This window comes from Mustelus asterias, unplaced genomic scaffold, assembly GCF_964213995.1.
Source record: "Mustelus asterias unplaced genomic scaffold, sMusAst1.hap1.1 HAP1_SCAFFOLD_4711, whole genome shotgun sequence".
NCBI classification, from domain to species: Eukaryota; Metazoa; Chordata; class Chondrichthyes; order Carcharhiniformes; family Triakidae; genus Mustelus; species Mustelus asterias.
In genome coordinates this window covers 1-14,642 of record NW_027594654.1, presented here as the reverse complement: position 1 = coordinate 14,642, position 14,642 = coordinate 1, and the positions used below count along the sequence as shown (strand labels likewise).

The 14,642-nt window shown below is 47.9% G+C and overlaps 1 long non-coding RNA gene across 1 annotated transcript; it reads right to left on the bottom strand.

The window, feature by feature from the left end:
- Window positions 1–939: 939 nt before the first annotated feature.
- Window positions 940–14,642, bottom strand: LOC144491202 (uncharacterized). The gene is made up of 3 exons (XR_013497406.1): window positions 14,599–14,642; window positions 1,229–1,332; window positions 940–1,054 (listed from the first exon to the last, which is right to left on the bottom strand). It is a non-coding gene; the product is annotated as an uncharacterized LOC144491202 (long non-coding RNA).

The window sequence follows — 14,642 nt, the reverse complement described above, 5'->3', positions numbered from 1 at the left end:
CGGGCAGGGGGGGTGGGGGGAGCCGGGGCAGGGGGGGTGGGGGGAGCCGGGCAGGGGGGTGGGGGATGATGCGGTATCGGGCAGGGGGGTGGGGGGAGCCGGGCAGGGGGGTGGGGGGAGCCGGGCAGGGGGGTGGGGGAGCCGGGCAGGGGGGTGGGGGGAGCCGGGCAGGGGGGTGGGGGAGCCGGGCAGGGGGGTGGGGGGAGCCGGGCAGGGGGGTGGGGGGAGCCGGGCAGGGGGGTGGGGGGAGCCGGGCAGGGGGGTGGGGGGAGCCGGGCAGGGGGGTGGGGGGAGCCGGGCAGGGGGGTGGGGGGAGCCGGGCAGGGGGGTGGGGGAGCCGGGCAGGGGGGTGGGGGGAGCCGGGCAGGGGGTTGGGGGGAGCCGGGCAGGGGGGTGGGGGAGCCGGGCAGGGGGGTGGGGGGGAGCCGGGCAGGGGGGTGGGGGGAGCCGGACAGGGGGGTGGGGGGAGCCGGGCAGGGGGGTGGGGGGAGCCGGGCAGGGGGGTGGGGGGAGCCGGGCAGGGGGGTGGGGGGAGCCGGGCAGGGGGGTGGGGGGAGCCGGGCAGGGGGGTGGGGGAGCCGGGCAGGGGGGTGGGGGAGCCGGGCAGGGGGGTGGGGGGAGCCGGGCAGGGGGGTGGGGGGAGCCGGGCAGGGGGGTGGGGGGAGCCGGGCAGGGGGTGGGGGGAGCCGGGGCAGGGGGTGGGGGGAGCTGGGGGGGGTGGGGGGAGCTGGGGGGGGTGGGGGGAGCTGGGGGGGGGTGGGGGGAGCTGGGGGGAGCGGCCTGGGTCCGGGTTGGGGGGGGGGGGGGGGGGGTGGGCTGGGTCCGGGTTGGGGGGGGGGGTGTGGGGGGGGTGCGCGGCGGGTCGGGGGGAAATGTGCTGCTCTCTGCTCTGGTTTGGCTGTGTCCTGACCGAGACACGATGACAAAGGCGGTGATTTACCAGGTCAGAAACTGAGAGGTCCAATATACAACCCGCCAAAAAACCGGCAAGATTCCATCTGAGATATAACTCCAGGGCTTGGAACATTCCTGCAGCACTCGGGAATCTGGCACGCTGTGGAGAAGACACAGACAAGTTAAGGAGGTTAACATGAGAACATATTGGAGAAACTGACAGCAAAACCAACCGCACATTCCCAGATAGCGGGCTTGGGGGTCGCGACGAGGGGGGGGCAGGGCGGGGGGGGTGCCACACAGTGACACAGATGTTACAAGTTGTAAATCTTACCTGTGGCTGGAGTTTGTCTTATTGGCTGTGAATGTTTTACTGGAATTGGGGGCTGTTGTGGGCGACGTCTTTGAGCTGTCCACCTCACACTGTCTGTAAATAGTCTGAAACAGGAAGATTCACAATCACAAACCATGTCCAAGTGGCGTTGGAGGATCGGGGAGAAGACAGGACAAGAACAGACTGCCCCTGGACCTCTGCCTCGACTCACAGCCCCCACTCCCTCCCAAAATTCCTTCAAAAAACTGTCTAACCCAGTCTTAAATATCCTCAATGATGGAACATCCGGTACCCCCGGGATAAAGAATTCCAAAGGTTCACAACCTTTTCAGTAAAGAGATTTCTCAATTCAGTCCTAATCGACCCCAATCCCAGCACTGTGCCTGTGCTCTAGATTCTCCAGCCAGGGCAAACAAGCTGTCAAGACACTTCAGGATCTTGTATGTTGCAATAAGATCACCTCTTACTTTTCTAATCTCCAGAGAATCAGACCCAATTTACTCAGTCTCTCGGCATAGGACAACTCTCTCATCCAAGCGAGCAAGCTCGTGAACCTTTGCTGTACCTCCTTCAAAAGTTTTAAACGTGGAGACCACAACTGCACACAGTATTCCCGCAGTGATCACAGCAGAACCCTGTACAACTGGGACAACATTCCTTTATACTTGTACTCCAATCCCCTTGTAATAAAGGCCAAGGAGCCAGCTGTCTTCCGAATTGCTGGCTGCACCTGCATGCTACCTTTCTGCATTCCTCATACTGACACACACAAAACATCAACACTTAAAGTTTCACACCTTTTAAATAATATTCTGTTTTTTCTATTCTCATAATCTTTTCTCATTCCCAATCTATATTCATATATATATTGGGACTCGCATACTGTTAAAGGTTTCAACGGGGTAGAGTTTGTAAAATGTGTTCAGGAGAATTTTCTACATCAGTATATAGAGGTGCCAACAAGAGAGGATGCGATATTGGATCTCCTATTGGGAAATGAGTTAGAGCAGGTGATGGATGTGAGTGTGAGGGAACACTTTGGATCCAGTGATCATAATGCCATTAGTTTCAACCTGATCATGGATAAGGATAGATCTGGTCCTCGGGTTGAAGTTCTGAACTGGAAAAAGGCCAAATTTGATGAAATGAGAAGGGATCTGGGAAGTGTGGATTGGCACAGGCTGTTCTCTGGTAAGGATGTAAATGGAAAGTGGGAGGCCTTCAAAGGAGAAATTTTGAGAGTGCAGAGTTTGTATGTTCCTGTCAGAATTAAAGGCAAAGTAAATAGGAATAAGGAACCTTGGTTCTCGAGGGAGATTGTAACACTGATTAAGAGGAAGAGAGAGTTGTATGAAATGTACAGGCAGCAAGGAACACATCAGATGCTCGAGGAGTATAAAAAGTGCAAGAAGCTACTTAAGAGGGAAATCAGGAGGGCTAAAAGAAGACATGAGGTGGCTTTGGCAGACAGAGTGAAGGAAAATCCAAAGAGCTTCTATAGGTATGTTAGGAACAAAAGGAGAGTGAGGGATAAAATTGGTCCTCTTGAAGACCAGAGTGGTAGACTGTGTATGGAACCAAAAGAGATGGGGGAGATAGTAAATGGTTGCTTTGCATCCGTATTTACTGAGGAATCGGGCATGGAGTCTACGGAAATAGGGCAAACAGGTAGGGAGGTCATGGAACCTTTACAGATTAAAGGGGAGGAGGTGCTCGCTGTCTTGAGGCAAATCAGAGTGGATAAATCCCCAGGACCGGACAGGGTATTCCCACGGATCTTGAGGGAAGCTAGTGTTGAACTTGCAGGGGCCCTGGCAGACATATTTAAAATGTCAATATTCACGGGGGAGGTGCCGGATGATTGGAGGGTGGCTCATGTTGTTCCGTTGTTTAAAAAAGGTTCCAAAAGAAATCCGGGAAATTATAGGCCAGTAAGTTTGACGTCGGTGGTGGGCAAGTTATTGGAAGGTGTGATAAGGGATAGGATCTACAAATATTTGGATAGACAGGGACTCATTAGGGAGAGTCAACATGGCTTTGTGCGTGGTAGGTCATGTTTGACCAATCTATTAGAGTTTTTCGAGGAGGTTACCAGGAAAGTGGATGAAGGGAAGGCGGTGGATGTTGTCTACCTGGATTTCAGCAAGGCCTTTGACAAGGTCCCTCATGGGAGGTTAGTTAGGAAGGTCCAGTCACTTGGTATGCATGGGGAGGTAGTAAATTGCATTAGACACTGGCTCAATGGAAGAAGCCAGAGAGTGGTTGTGGAGGATTGCTTCTCTGAGTGGAGGCCTGTGACTAGTGGTGTGCCGCAGGGATCGGTGTTGGGTCCATTGTTGTTTGTCATCTACATCAATGATCTGGATGATAATGTGGTAAATTGGATCAGCAAGTTTGCTGATGATACAAAGATTGGAGGTGTAGTGGACAGTGAGGAAGGTTTTCAAAGCTTGCAGAGGGATTTGGACCAACTTGGAAAATGGGCTGAAAAATGGCAAATGGGATTTAACACAGACAAGTGTGAGATATTGCACATTGGAAGGACAAACCAAAGTAGAACGTACAGGGTAAATGGAGGACTCTGAAGAGTGCAGTTGAACAGAGGGATCTGGGAATACAGGTACAGAATTCCCTAAAAGTGATGTCATAGGTGGATAGGGTCGTAAAGAGTGCCTTTGGTACATTGGCCTTTATAAATCGGAGTATCGAGTATAAAAGTTGGTGTTATGGTAAGGTTATATAAGGCATTGGTGAGGCCGAATTTGGAGTATTGTGTACAGTTTTGGTCACCTAGTTACAGGAAGGATGTAAATAAGGTTGAAAGAGTGCAGAGAAGGTTCACAAGGATGTTGCCGGGACTTGAGAAGCTGAGTTACAGAGAGAGATTGAATAGGTTGGGACTTTATTCCCTGGAGCGCAGAAGATTAAGGGGAGATTTGATAGAGGTGTATAAGATTTTGATGGTTATAGATAGAGTGAATGCAAGCAGGCTTTTTCCGCTGAGGCTAGGGGAGAAAAAAACCAGAGGGCATGGGTTAAGGGTGAAAGGAGAAAAGTTTAAAGGGAATATTAGGGGGGGCTTCTTCACGCAGAGAGTGGTGGGAGTGTGGAATGAGCTGCCGGATAAAGTGGTAAATGCGGGGTCACTTTTAACATTTAAGAAAAACTTGGACGGGTTCATGGATGAGAGGGGTGTGGAGGGATATGGTCCAAGTGCAGGTCAGTGGGACTAGGCATAAAATGGTTCGGCACAGACAAGAAGGGCCAAAAGGCCTGTTTCTGAGCTGTAATTTTCTATGGTTGGAAGCAAAGTGAAGAATCTCACATTTCCCCACATTCTACACAATTGCCATCTTGCTGCTCACTCTCTAACCTGTCGATATCTCTTTACACGGTAAGAAGTCTCACAACACCAGGTTCAAGTCCAACAGGTTTATTTGGTAGCAAATACCATAAGCTTTCGGAGCGCTGTCGGTTATATGGTATTTGCTACCAAATAAACCTGTTGGACTTTAACCTGGTGTTGTGAGACTTCTTACCGTGTTCACCCCAGTCCAACGCCGGCATCTTCACATCATATCTCTTTACAGCACCTGTGTCCTATAAGACCATAAGACCATAAGACATAGGAGCGGAAGTAAGGCCATTCGGCCCATCGAGTCCACTCCACCATTCAATCATGGTTGATTTCAACTCCATTTACCCGCTCTCTCCCCATAGCCCTTAATTCCTCGAGAAATCAAGAATTTATCAATTTCTGTCTTGAAGACGCTCAACGTCTCGGCCTCCACAGCCCTCTGTGGCAATGAATTCCACAGACCCACCACTCTCTGGCTGAAGAAATTTCTCCTCATCTCTGTTCTAAAGTGACTCCCTTTTATTCTAAGGCTGTGCCCCCGCGTCCTAGTCTCCCCTGTTAATGGAAACAACTTCCCTACGTCCATCCTATCTAAGCCGTTCATTATCTTGTAAGTTTCTATCAGATCTCCCCTCAACCTCCTAAACTCCAATGAATATAATCCCACGATCCTCAGACGTTCATCGTATGTCAGGCCTACCATTCCTGGGATCATCCGTGTGAATCTCCGCTGGACCCGCTCCAGTGCCAGTATGTCCTTCCTGAGGTGTGGGGCCCAAAATTGCTCACAGTACTCCAAATGGGGCCTAACCAGTGCTTTATAAAGCCTCAGAAGTACATCCCTGCTTTTGTATTCCAAGCCTCTTGAGATAAATGACAACATTACATTTGCTTTCTTAATTACGGACTCAACCTGCAAGTTTACCTTTAGAGAATCCTGGACTAGGACTCCCAAGTCCTAGAATGGCACAGTGGTTAGTACTGCTGCCTTACAGCTTCAGGGACCTGGGTTCGATCCCGGCTTGGGTCACTGTCTGAACATAGAACATAGAACACTACAGCGCAGTACAGGCCCTTTGGTCCTCGATGTTGTGCCGACCAGTGGAACCAATCGAAAGCCCCTCTAATCTACACTATTCCAATATCATCCTTATGTTTATCCAATAACCATTTGAATGCTCTTAATGTTGACGAGTCCACTACTGCTGCAGGCAGGGCATTCCACGCCCTTACTACTCTCTGAGTAAAGAACCTACCTCTAACATCTGTCCTATATCTCTCACCCCTCAATTTAAAGCTATGTCCCCTCGTGTTAGCCATCACAATCCGAGGAAAACGGCTCTCACTATCCACCCTATCTAATCCTCTGATCATCTTGTATGCCTCTATTAAGTCACCTCTTAACCTCCTTCTCTCTAACGAAAGCAACCTCAAGCCCCTCAGCCTTTCCTCATACGATTTTCCCACCATACCAGGCAACATCCTGGTAAATCTCCTCTGCACCCTTTCCAACACTTCCACATCTTTCCTATAATACGGCGACCAGAACTGTACGCAATACTCCAAATGCAGCCGCACCAGAGTTTTGTACAGTTGCAGCATGACCTCCTGGCTCCGAAACTCAATCCCTCTACCAATAAAAGCTAACACACCGTACGCCTTCTTAACAACCCTATCAACCTGGGTGCCAACTTTCAGGGATCTATGCACATGGACACCCAGATCCCTCTGTTCATCCACACATCTTACCATTAGCCCAGTACTCTGTATTCCTGTTACTCCTTCCAAAGTGAATCACCTCACACTTTTCTGCATTAAACTCCATTTGCCACCTCTCAGCCCAGCTCTGCAGCTTATCTATGTCCCTCTGTAACTTGCCACTTCCCTCCGCACTGTCCACAACTCCACCGAATTTAGTGTCATCCGCAAATTTACTAATCCATCTTTCCACGCCCTCATCAAGGTCATTAATAAATGATAAACAGCAGTGGCCCCAAAACAGATCCTTGCGGTATACCACTAGTAACTGAACTCCAGGATGAACATTTCCCATCAACCACCACCCTCTGTTTTCTTACAGCTAGCCAATTTCCTGATCCAAACCACTAAATCACCCTCAATCCCATGTGTCCGTATTTTCTGCAAAAGCTTACCATGGGGAACCTTATCAAACACTTTGCTGAAATCCATATACGCCACATCAACCGCTTTACCCTCATCCACCTCTTTGGTCACCTTCTCAAAGAACTCAATAAGGTTTGTGAGGCACGACCTACCCTTCACAAAACCGTGTTGACTATCCTTAATCAAATTATTCCTGTCTCGGTGATTATAAATCCTATCTCTTATAATCCTTTCCAATACTTTGCCCACAACAGAAGTAAGGCTCACCGGTCTATAATTACCAGGGTTGTCCCTACTCCCCTTCTTGAACAAGGGGACAACATTTGCTATCCTCCAGTCTTCTGGCACTGTTCCTGTAGACAATGACGACACAAAGATCAAAGCCAAAGGCTCTGCAATCTCCTCTCTAGCCTCCCAGAGAATCCTAGGATAAATCCCATCCGGCCCAGGGGACTTATCTATTTTTACCCTTTCCAGAATTGCTAACACCTCCTCCTTATGAACATCATTGGCCTTTATCGCGAGGGGGATAGAATATAAAAGCAGGGAGGTCTTGCTGCAACTGTACAAGGCACTGGTGAGGCCGCAACTGGAGTACTGTGTGCAGTTTTGGTCCCCTTATTTGCGAAAGGATATATTGGCCTTGGAGGGAGTGCAGAGAAGGTTCACCAGGTTGATACCGGAGATGAGGGGTGTAGCTTATGAGGAGAGATTAAACAGATTGGGTCTGTACTCGTTGGAGTTTAGAAGGATGAGGGGTGATCTTATAGAGACATATAAGATAATGAAGGGGCTGGATAGGGTAGAGGTGGAGAGATTCTTTCCACTTAGAAGGGAAACCAGAACGAGAGGGCACAGCCTCAAAATAAGTGGGGGCCGGTTCAGAACAGAGTTGAGGGGGAACTTCTTCTCTCAGAGGGTAGTGAATCTCTGGAATTCTCTGCCCATTGAAGTGGTGGAGGCTTCCTCGTTGAATATGTTTAAATCACGAAGATAGTTTTCTGATCGATAAGGGAATTAGGGGATATGGGGAGCAGGCGGGTAAGTGGAACTGATTCGCTTCAGATCAGCCATGATCTTGTTGAATGGCGGGGCAGGCTCGAAGGGCTAGATGGCCTACTCCTGCTCCTATTTCTTATGTTCTTATGTTCTTATCAATCCCATCCAGTCCAACAGCCTGGGTCTCAGTACTCCCCTCGATAACACTGTCCCTCTCCAGTGTGAATACTGACAAAAAATATTCATTTAGTGCCTCTCCTATCTCTTCAGACTCCACGCACAATTTCCCACTACTGTCCTTGACTGGCCCTAATCTTACCCTAGTCATTCTTTTACTCCTGACATACCTATAGAAAGCTTTAGGGTTTTCCTTGATCCTACCCGCCAAAGACTTCTCATGTCCCCTCCTGGCTCTTCTTAACTCTTTCTTTAGGTCCTTCCTGGCTAACTTGTAACTCTCAAGTGCCCTAACTGAGCCTTCACGTCTCATCTTAACATAAGTCTCCTTCTTCCTCTTCACAAGAGATTCAACCTCCTTAGTAAACCACAGTTCCCCCACACGTCTGCTTCCTCCCTGCCTGACAGGTACATATTTATCAAGGACGTGTAGTAGCTGTTCCTTGAACAAGCTCCACATTACAATTGTGCCCATCCCCTGCAGTTAACTTCCCCAACCTATGCCAGCTAAATCTCGCCTAATCGCATCATAATTTCCTTTCCCCCAGCTATAACTCTTGCCCTTTGGTATATACCTATCCTTTTCCATTGCTAAGGTAAACGTAATCGAATTGTGGTCACTGTCACCAAAGTGCTCACCTACCTCCAAATCTAACACCTGTCTTTGTGAAGTCTGCACGTTCTCCCCGTGTCTGTGTGGGTTTCCTCCGAGGGCTCTGGTTTCCTCCCACAGTCTCAAAGCTGTGCTGGTTAACGCATTAACCGTGCTAAATTCTCCCTCAGTGTACCCGAACAGGCGCCGAAGTGTGGTGACTAGGGGATTTTCACAGTAACTTCATTGCAGTGTTAATGTAAACCTTACTTGTGACTAATAAATAAACTTTAAACTTTATCCCCACAGCTTGCATTTCACCTAGCTTTGTAACATCAGCAAGCTTCGACACATTACTCTCCATCACTTTGTCTGTCATTCATATAGATGATAAACAGCCGAGGGCCAACAGTGACCCTTGTAGAACTCCACTCGTCACAGCCAATCAATGTTCTGCCCACTCTCTGCTTCCTGTACATTGACCAATCCTCTATCTGTGCTTCTTTATCACTCTTAACACCACCAGCCTTTCTCACGTATTTCCATTTATACTACATCTCCTCGTTCCCCTTTATCTGCTTTACTAGTTACATCCTCAAAAAAAGACATGATTTCCCTTTACATAAAACCATGATGACTGTGTCTGATCATACAATGATTTTTCTCAGTTAGAGTCATAGAGGTTTACAGCATGGAATTAGGCCCTTTGGCCCAACTTGTCCATGCCGCCCTTTTTTATAAACTCCTCAGCTAGTCAGCTAGCTGAGTTAAGATTTTCTGGGCCAAAAAATGGCAGATGGAGTTTAACCCTGATAAGTGCGAGGTGATTCATTTTGGGAGGACAAATTTGAATGTGGATTACAGGGTCAAAGGTAGGGTTCTGAGGAATGTGGAGGAACAGAGAGATCTTGGGGTTCATATCCACAGATCTCTGAAGGTTGCCACTCAAGTGGATAGAGCTGTGAAGAAGGCCTATAGTGTGTTAGCTTTTATTAACGGGGGTTTGAGTTTAAGAGCCGTGGGGTTATGCTGCAACTGTACAGGACCTTGGTGAGACCACATTTGGAATATTGTGTGCAGTTCTGGTCACCTCACTATAAGAAGGATGTGGAAGCGCTGGAAAGAGTGCAGAGGAGATTTACCAGGATGCTGCCTGGTTTGGAGGGTAGGTCTTATGAGGAAAGGTTGAGGGAGCTAGGGCTTTTCTCTTTAGAGCGGAGGAGGTTGAGAGGCGACTTAATAGAGGTTTATAAGTTGATGAGGGGGATAGATAGAGTGGACGTTCAGAGACTATTTCCTCAGGTGTATGTAGCTGTTACTAGGGGGCATAACTATAAGGTTCATGGAGGGAGATATAGGAGGGATGTCCGAGGTAGGTTCTTTACTCAGAGAGTGGTTGGGGTGTGGAATGGACTGCCTGCAGTGATAGTGGAGTCAGACACTTTAGGAACATTTAAGCGGTTATTGGATAGGCACATGGAGCACACCAGGATGATAGGGAGTGGGATAGCTTGATCTTGGTTTCAGATAAAGCTCGGCACAACATCGTGGGCCGAAGGGCCTGTTCTGTGCTGTACTGTTCTATGTTCTAGAACTTGTTGACCAGATGTCAGGCCTGTAGTTCCCGGTCTTCTCCCTCCCTCCTTCCTTGAATTGTGATGTTACATTTGCTAAAGTCCAATCTGATGAACTGCTCTGACGAAGGCTCATTCAGACTCGAAACGTTGGCTCGATTCTCTCTCCACAGAGGCTGTCAGACCTGCTGAGTTGTTCCAGCAGTTTCTGTTTTTGTTTCAGATTCCAGTATCCGCAGTATTTTGCTTTTATCTTAGTGTGTGAATTGCCTCCTCTGAACCTTGGCCTGGACAACATCTCCTTTCCTGATAAAGACTGATGCAAAATATTAATTTAATACCTCAGCCATGCCCCCTGTTTCCACCTGTAAATCCGCGAATCTACCCCACTCCTGCTATTACCACCCTTTCACTATTCAGATGTCCAGAGAAGACTTTGGGATTCCTTTTCTGTTCGCTGCCATTCTCTTTACATACTCCCTCTTTGCTTCTTTTGTTTCTTCACCTCCCCTCTGAACCAGCCGAGTTCTGTATTTTCTATCCGACACTGATCGGAAGAACACATTTTACTCTATCTTCATTTCAATCTCCTTTTTCATCCAGGGAGCTCCGGATTTGTTTGCTCGACCTTCCCCTTTTGCTGTCCTTCTATTCGCTGCCTCTTCATGTATCTGTCAAGATGCCTCCTAAACGATGGTCTTGGATCTGCTTCTCCCATCACCTCTGGCAGCGCATTCCAGGCACTTAGCGCCCCCTGTGTTTAAAACCTGCCTCTCACATCTCCTTTAAACTTTCCCCCTTTTACCTTAACCAGGGGTCACAGTCTGAGGATTCGGGGTAGACCATTTAGGACGGAGATGAGGAGACATTTCCTCACCCAGAGAGTGGTGAGCCTGTGGAATTCATTACCACAGGAAGTAGTTGATGTCAAAACATTGAATGTATTCAAGAGGCGGCTGGATATAGCACTTGGGGCGAATGGGATCAAAGGTTATGGGGAGAAAGCAGGATTAGGCTATTGAGTTGGATGATCAGCCATGATCGTAATGAAGGGCGGAGCAGGCTCGAAGGGCCGAATGGCCTCCTACTGCTCCTATCTTCTATGTTTCCATGTTAAACCCTAGTCATTGACATTCCTACTCTGGGGGGAAAGGCTCTGACTGTCCACTCTGTCCATGCCTTCTATCAGGAAGTCCCTCAGCCTCTGACATTCCAGTGAAAACAAACTGTTTCTCCAACCTGTCCTCATAGCTAACACCCTCCATACCAGGCAACATCCTGGTCAATTATTTTCTGTACCCTCTCCAAAACCTCCACATCCTTCTGCTGATCTAATAGTTACCTCAAATCTGCATCCTGTCGACCCCCCGATAACCTTTTACCCCCTTACTTACCAAGAATCTATCAGCTCTGCCTAAAAAATATTCAGACTCTGCTTCCACTGCCTTTTGAGGAAGAGAATTCCAGAGACTCAGAAACCTTGGAGAGGAAATTTCACCATAGCTCCATTTTAAATGACCAATACTGTACACAGTAACCTCCCTATTTTTGTAATCAATTCCCCTCACAATAAACAATCACACTCTTTTAGTTTTCCTAATACTTGCTGTACCTGCATATTAGCCTTTTGTGATGCATATACTAAGACACCCAGATCCCTCTGCACGGCAATCTCTCGCCACTGGATAATAAGCTTCTTCTTTATTCTTCCTGCCAAAATGGACAATTTCACATTTTCCCACATTGTTCTCCATTTGCCAGGTTTTTGCTGACTTGCTTCCAGCTCAGATTTCATGCCCTCATAATTGCCTTTATTTAATGATGTGGAGATGCCAGCTGGACTGGAGTGGGTACAGTAAGAAGTCCCACAACACCAGGTTAAAGAGGAGAGATGAAGGAGCAGCTCGTGCTGTACAGGGTACTGGTGAGGTCGCACCTAGAGTACGGTGTACAATTTTGGTCCCCTTATTTAAGAAAGGATATATTAGCTTTGGAGGGGGTACAGGGAAGGTTCACCAGGTTGATTCCGGAGATGAGGGGGTAGCTTATGGGGAGAGATTGAGTAGACTGGGCCTGTGCTCATTGGAGTTTAGAAGGTTGAGGGGAGATCTTATAGAGACATATAAGATAATGAAGGGGCTGGATAGGGTAGAAGCAGCGAGGTTATTTCCAGTTACAATGGAAACAAGAACTAGGGGGCATAGCCTCAAAATACGGGGGAGTCAATTTAGAACAGAGTTGAGGAGGAACTTCTTCTCCCAGAGGGTAGTGAATCTTTGGAATTCTCTGCCCAATGAAGCAGTAGAGGCTACCTCATTAAATGTGTTTAAGTCACAGATAGATTGATTTTTAACCATTAAGGGAATTAAGGGTTATGGGGAGCATAACCCTTAATTTAAGTCAAAAAAACAAAATCTCAGACCCATTCCTTTCTTTCTCAAACTGAATGTAAAATTCTATCAGAGTATAGTCGCAGCTACTGAAGGGCATCGTCACTGAGAATTAATGAGTTACTTCCATCTTGTTGCACAAACCAGGTCGAGTATCGCCTGCTCTCTGTTTGGCAGAGACAGATATACTTGGTTCTTGATTAATAAGGGAATCAATGGTTACGGGGAGAAGGCAGGAGAACGGGAATGAGAATCATATCAGCCGTGATTGAATGGTGGAGCAGACTCGATGGGCCGAATGGTCTATTATTAAAGAGGAGATAGCAGGGCATCTGGTTAGAAATGGTTCGATCAATCAGACGCAGCATGGATTCATGAGGGGAAAGTCGTGCTTGACGAACATGTTGGATTTTTATGAAGATGTGACTCGGGCGGTTGATGGAGGAGAACCGGTGGATGCGGTGTTTTTGGATTTCCAAAAGGCGTTTGATAAGGTGCCCCATAAAAGGCTGCTGAAGAAGATTAGGGCACACGGAGTTGGGGGTAGTGTGTTAAAGTGGATTGGGGACTGGCTATCCGACAGGAAGCAAAGAGTCGGAATAAATGGGTGTTTTTCCGGTTGGAGGAAGGTAACTAGTGGCGTGCCGCAGGGATCGGTACTCGGGCCGCAACTATTTACCATTTATATAGATGATCTGGAGGAGGGGACGGAGTGTAGGGTAACGAAGTTTGCAGACGACACAAAGATAAGTGGAAAGGTGAATCGTGTGGAGGACGGAGAAGATCTGCAGAGAGATTTGGACAGGCTGAGTGAGTGGGCGAGGATAGGGCAAATGGAGTATAACGTTGAGAAATGCGAGGTTATACACTTTGGAGGAAATAATAACAAATGGGATTACTATCTCAATGGAAACAAATTAAAACATGCTACCGTGCAAAGGGACCTGGGGGTCCTTGTGCATGAGACGCAAAAGCCCAGTCTGCAGGTACAACAGGTGATCAAGAAGGCAAATGGGATGTTGGCCTATATCGCGAGGGGGATAGAATATAAAAGCAGGGATGTCTTGATGCACCTGTACAGGGCATTGGTGAGGCCGCAGCTGGAATACTGTGTGCAGTATTGGTCCCCTTATATGAGGAAGGATATATTGGCATTGGAGGGAGTGCAGAGAAGGTTCACCAGGTTGATACCGGAGATGAGGGGTTTGGATTATGAGGAGAGGCTGAGGAGATTGGGTTTGTACTCGTTGGAGTTTAGAAGGATGAGGGGGGATCTTATGGAGACTTATAAGATAATGCGGGGGCTGGATAGGGTGGAGGCGGAGAGATTCTTTCCACTTAGTAAGGAAGTTAAAACTAGAGGACACAGCCTCAAAATAAAGGGGGGTCGGTTTAAGACAGAGTTGAGGAGGAACTTCTTCTCCCAGAGGGTGGTGAATCTCTGGAATTCTCTGCCCACTGAGGTGGTGGAGGCTACCTCGCTGAATATGTTTAAAGCGCGGATGGATGGATTCCTGATCGGTAAGGGAATTAAGGGTTATGGGGATCAGGCGGGTAAGTGGTACTGATCCACGTCAGATCAGCCATGATCTTATTGAATGGCGGGGCAGGCTCGAGGGGCTAGATGGCCTACTCCTGCTCCTATTTCTTATGTTCTTATGTATGTCTAAATCTGCTCCTATGTCTTATGGTCAGAGAACCTGCTGTTCTAAGAAACTATTTGAAAACATTTGATCGGCTACCTTTGCCCATCTGACCTTTCCATATATGTAAATTAAAGTTTCCCAAGATTACTGGCACACCTTTCTGACAAGCTCAAATGATTTCTTCCTTTATGCCGCACCCGACTATGTGATTGCTGTTAGGGGCCATGACACGACTCCCACAAGTGATTTCTTCCTTTACCATTTCTCATCTCTACCCAAATCATTTCTACATACTGTTTCTTGGATCAGATTATCCTCTCTACTGAATTCTAACATTGTTCACAAATCTTTTACGTGGCACTTTATTCAAACGCCTTTTGGAAGTCCACATAGATCACATCAACAGCATTCCCGTCATCAACCCTCCCTCTTAACTCATTATAAAACTATCACATCAACCGACATACAAAGAAAAGTCAGACGCAGCAGAGTATAGAGGTAGGTGGTTACCGTGGTGACATCCAGGGGCAGGATAATGACAATGAGGAAACACA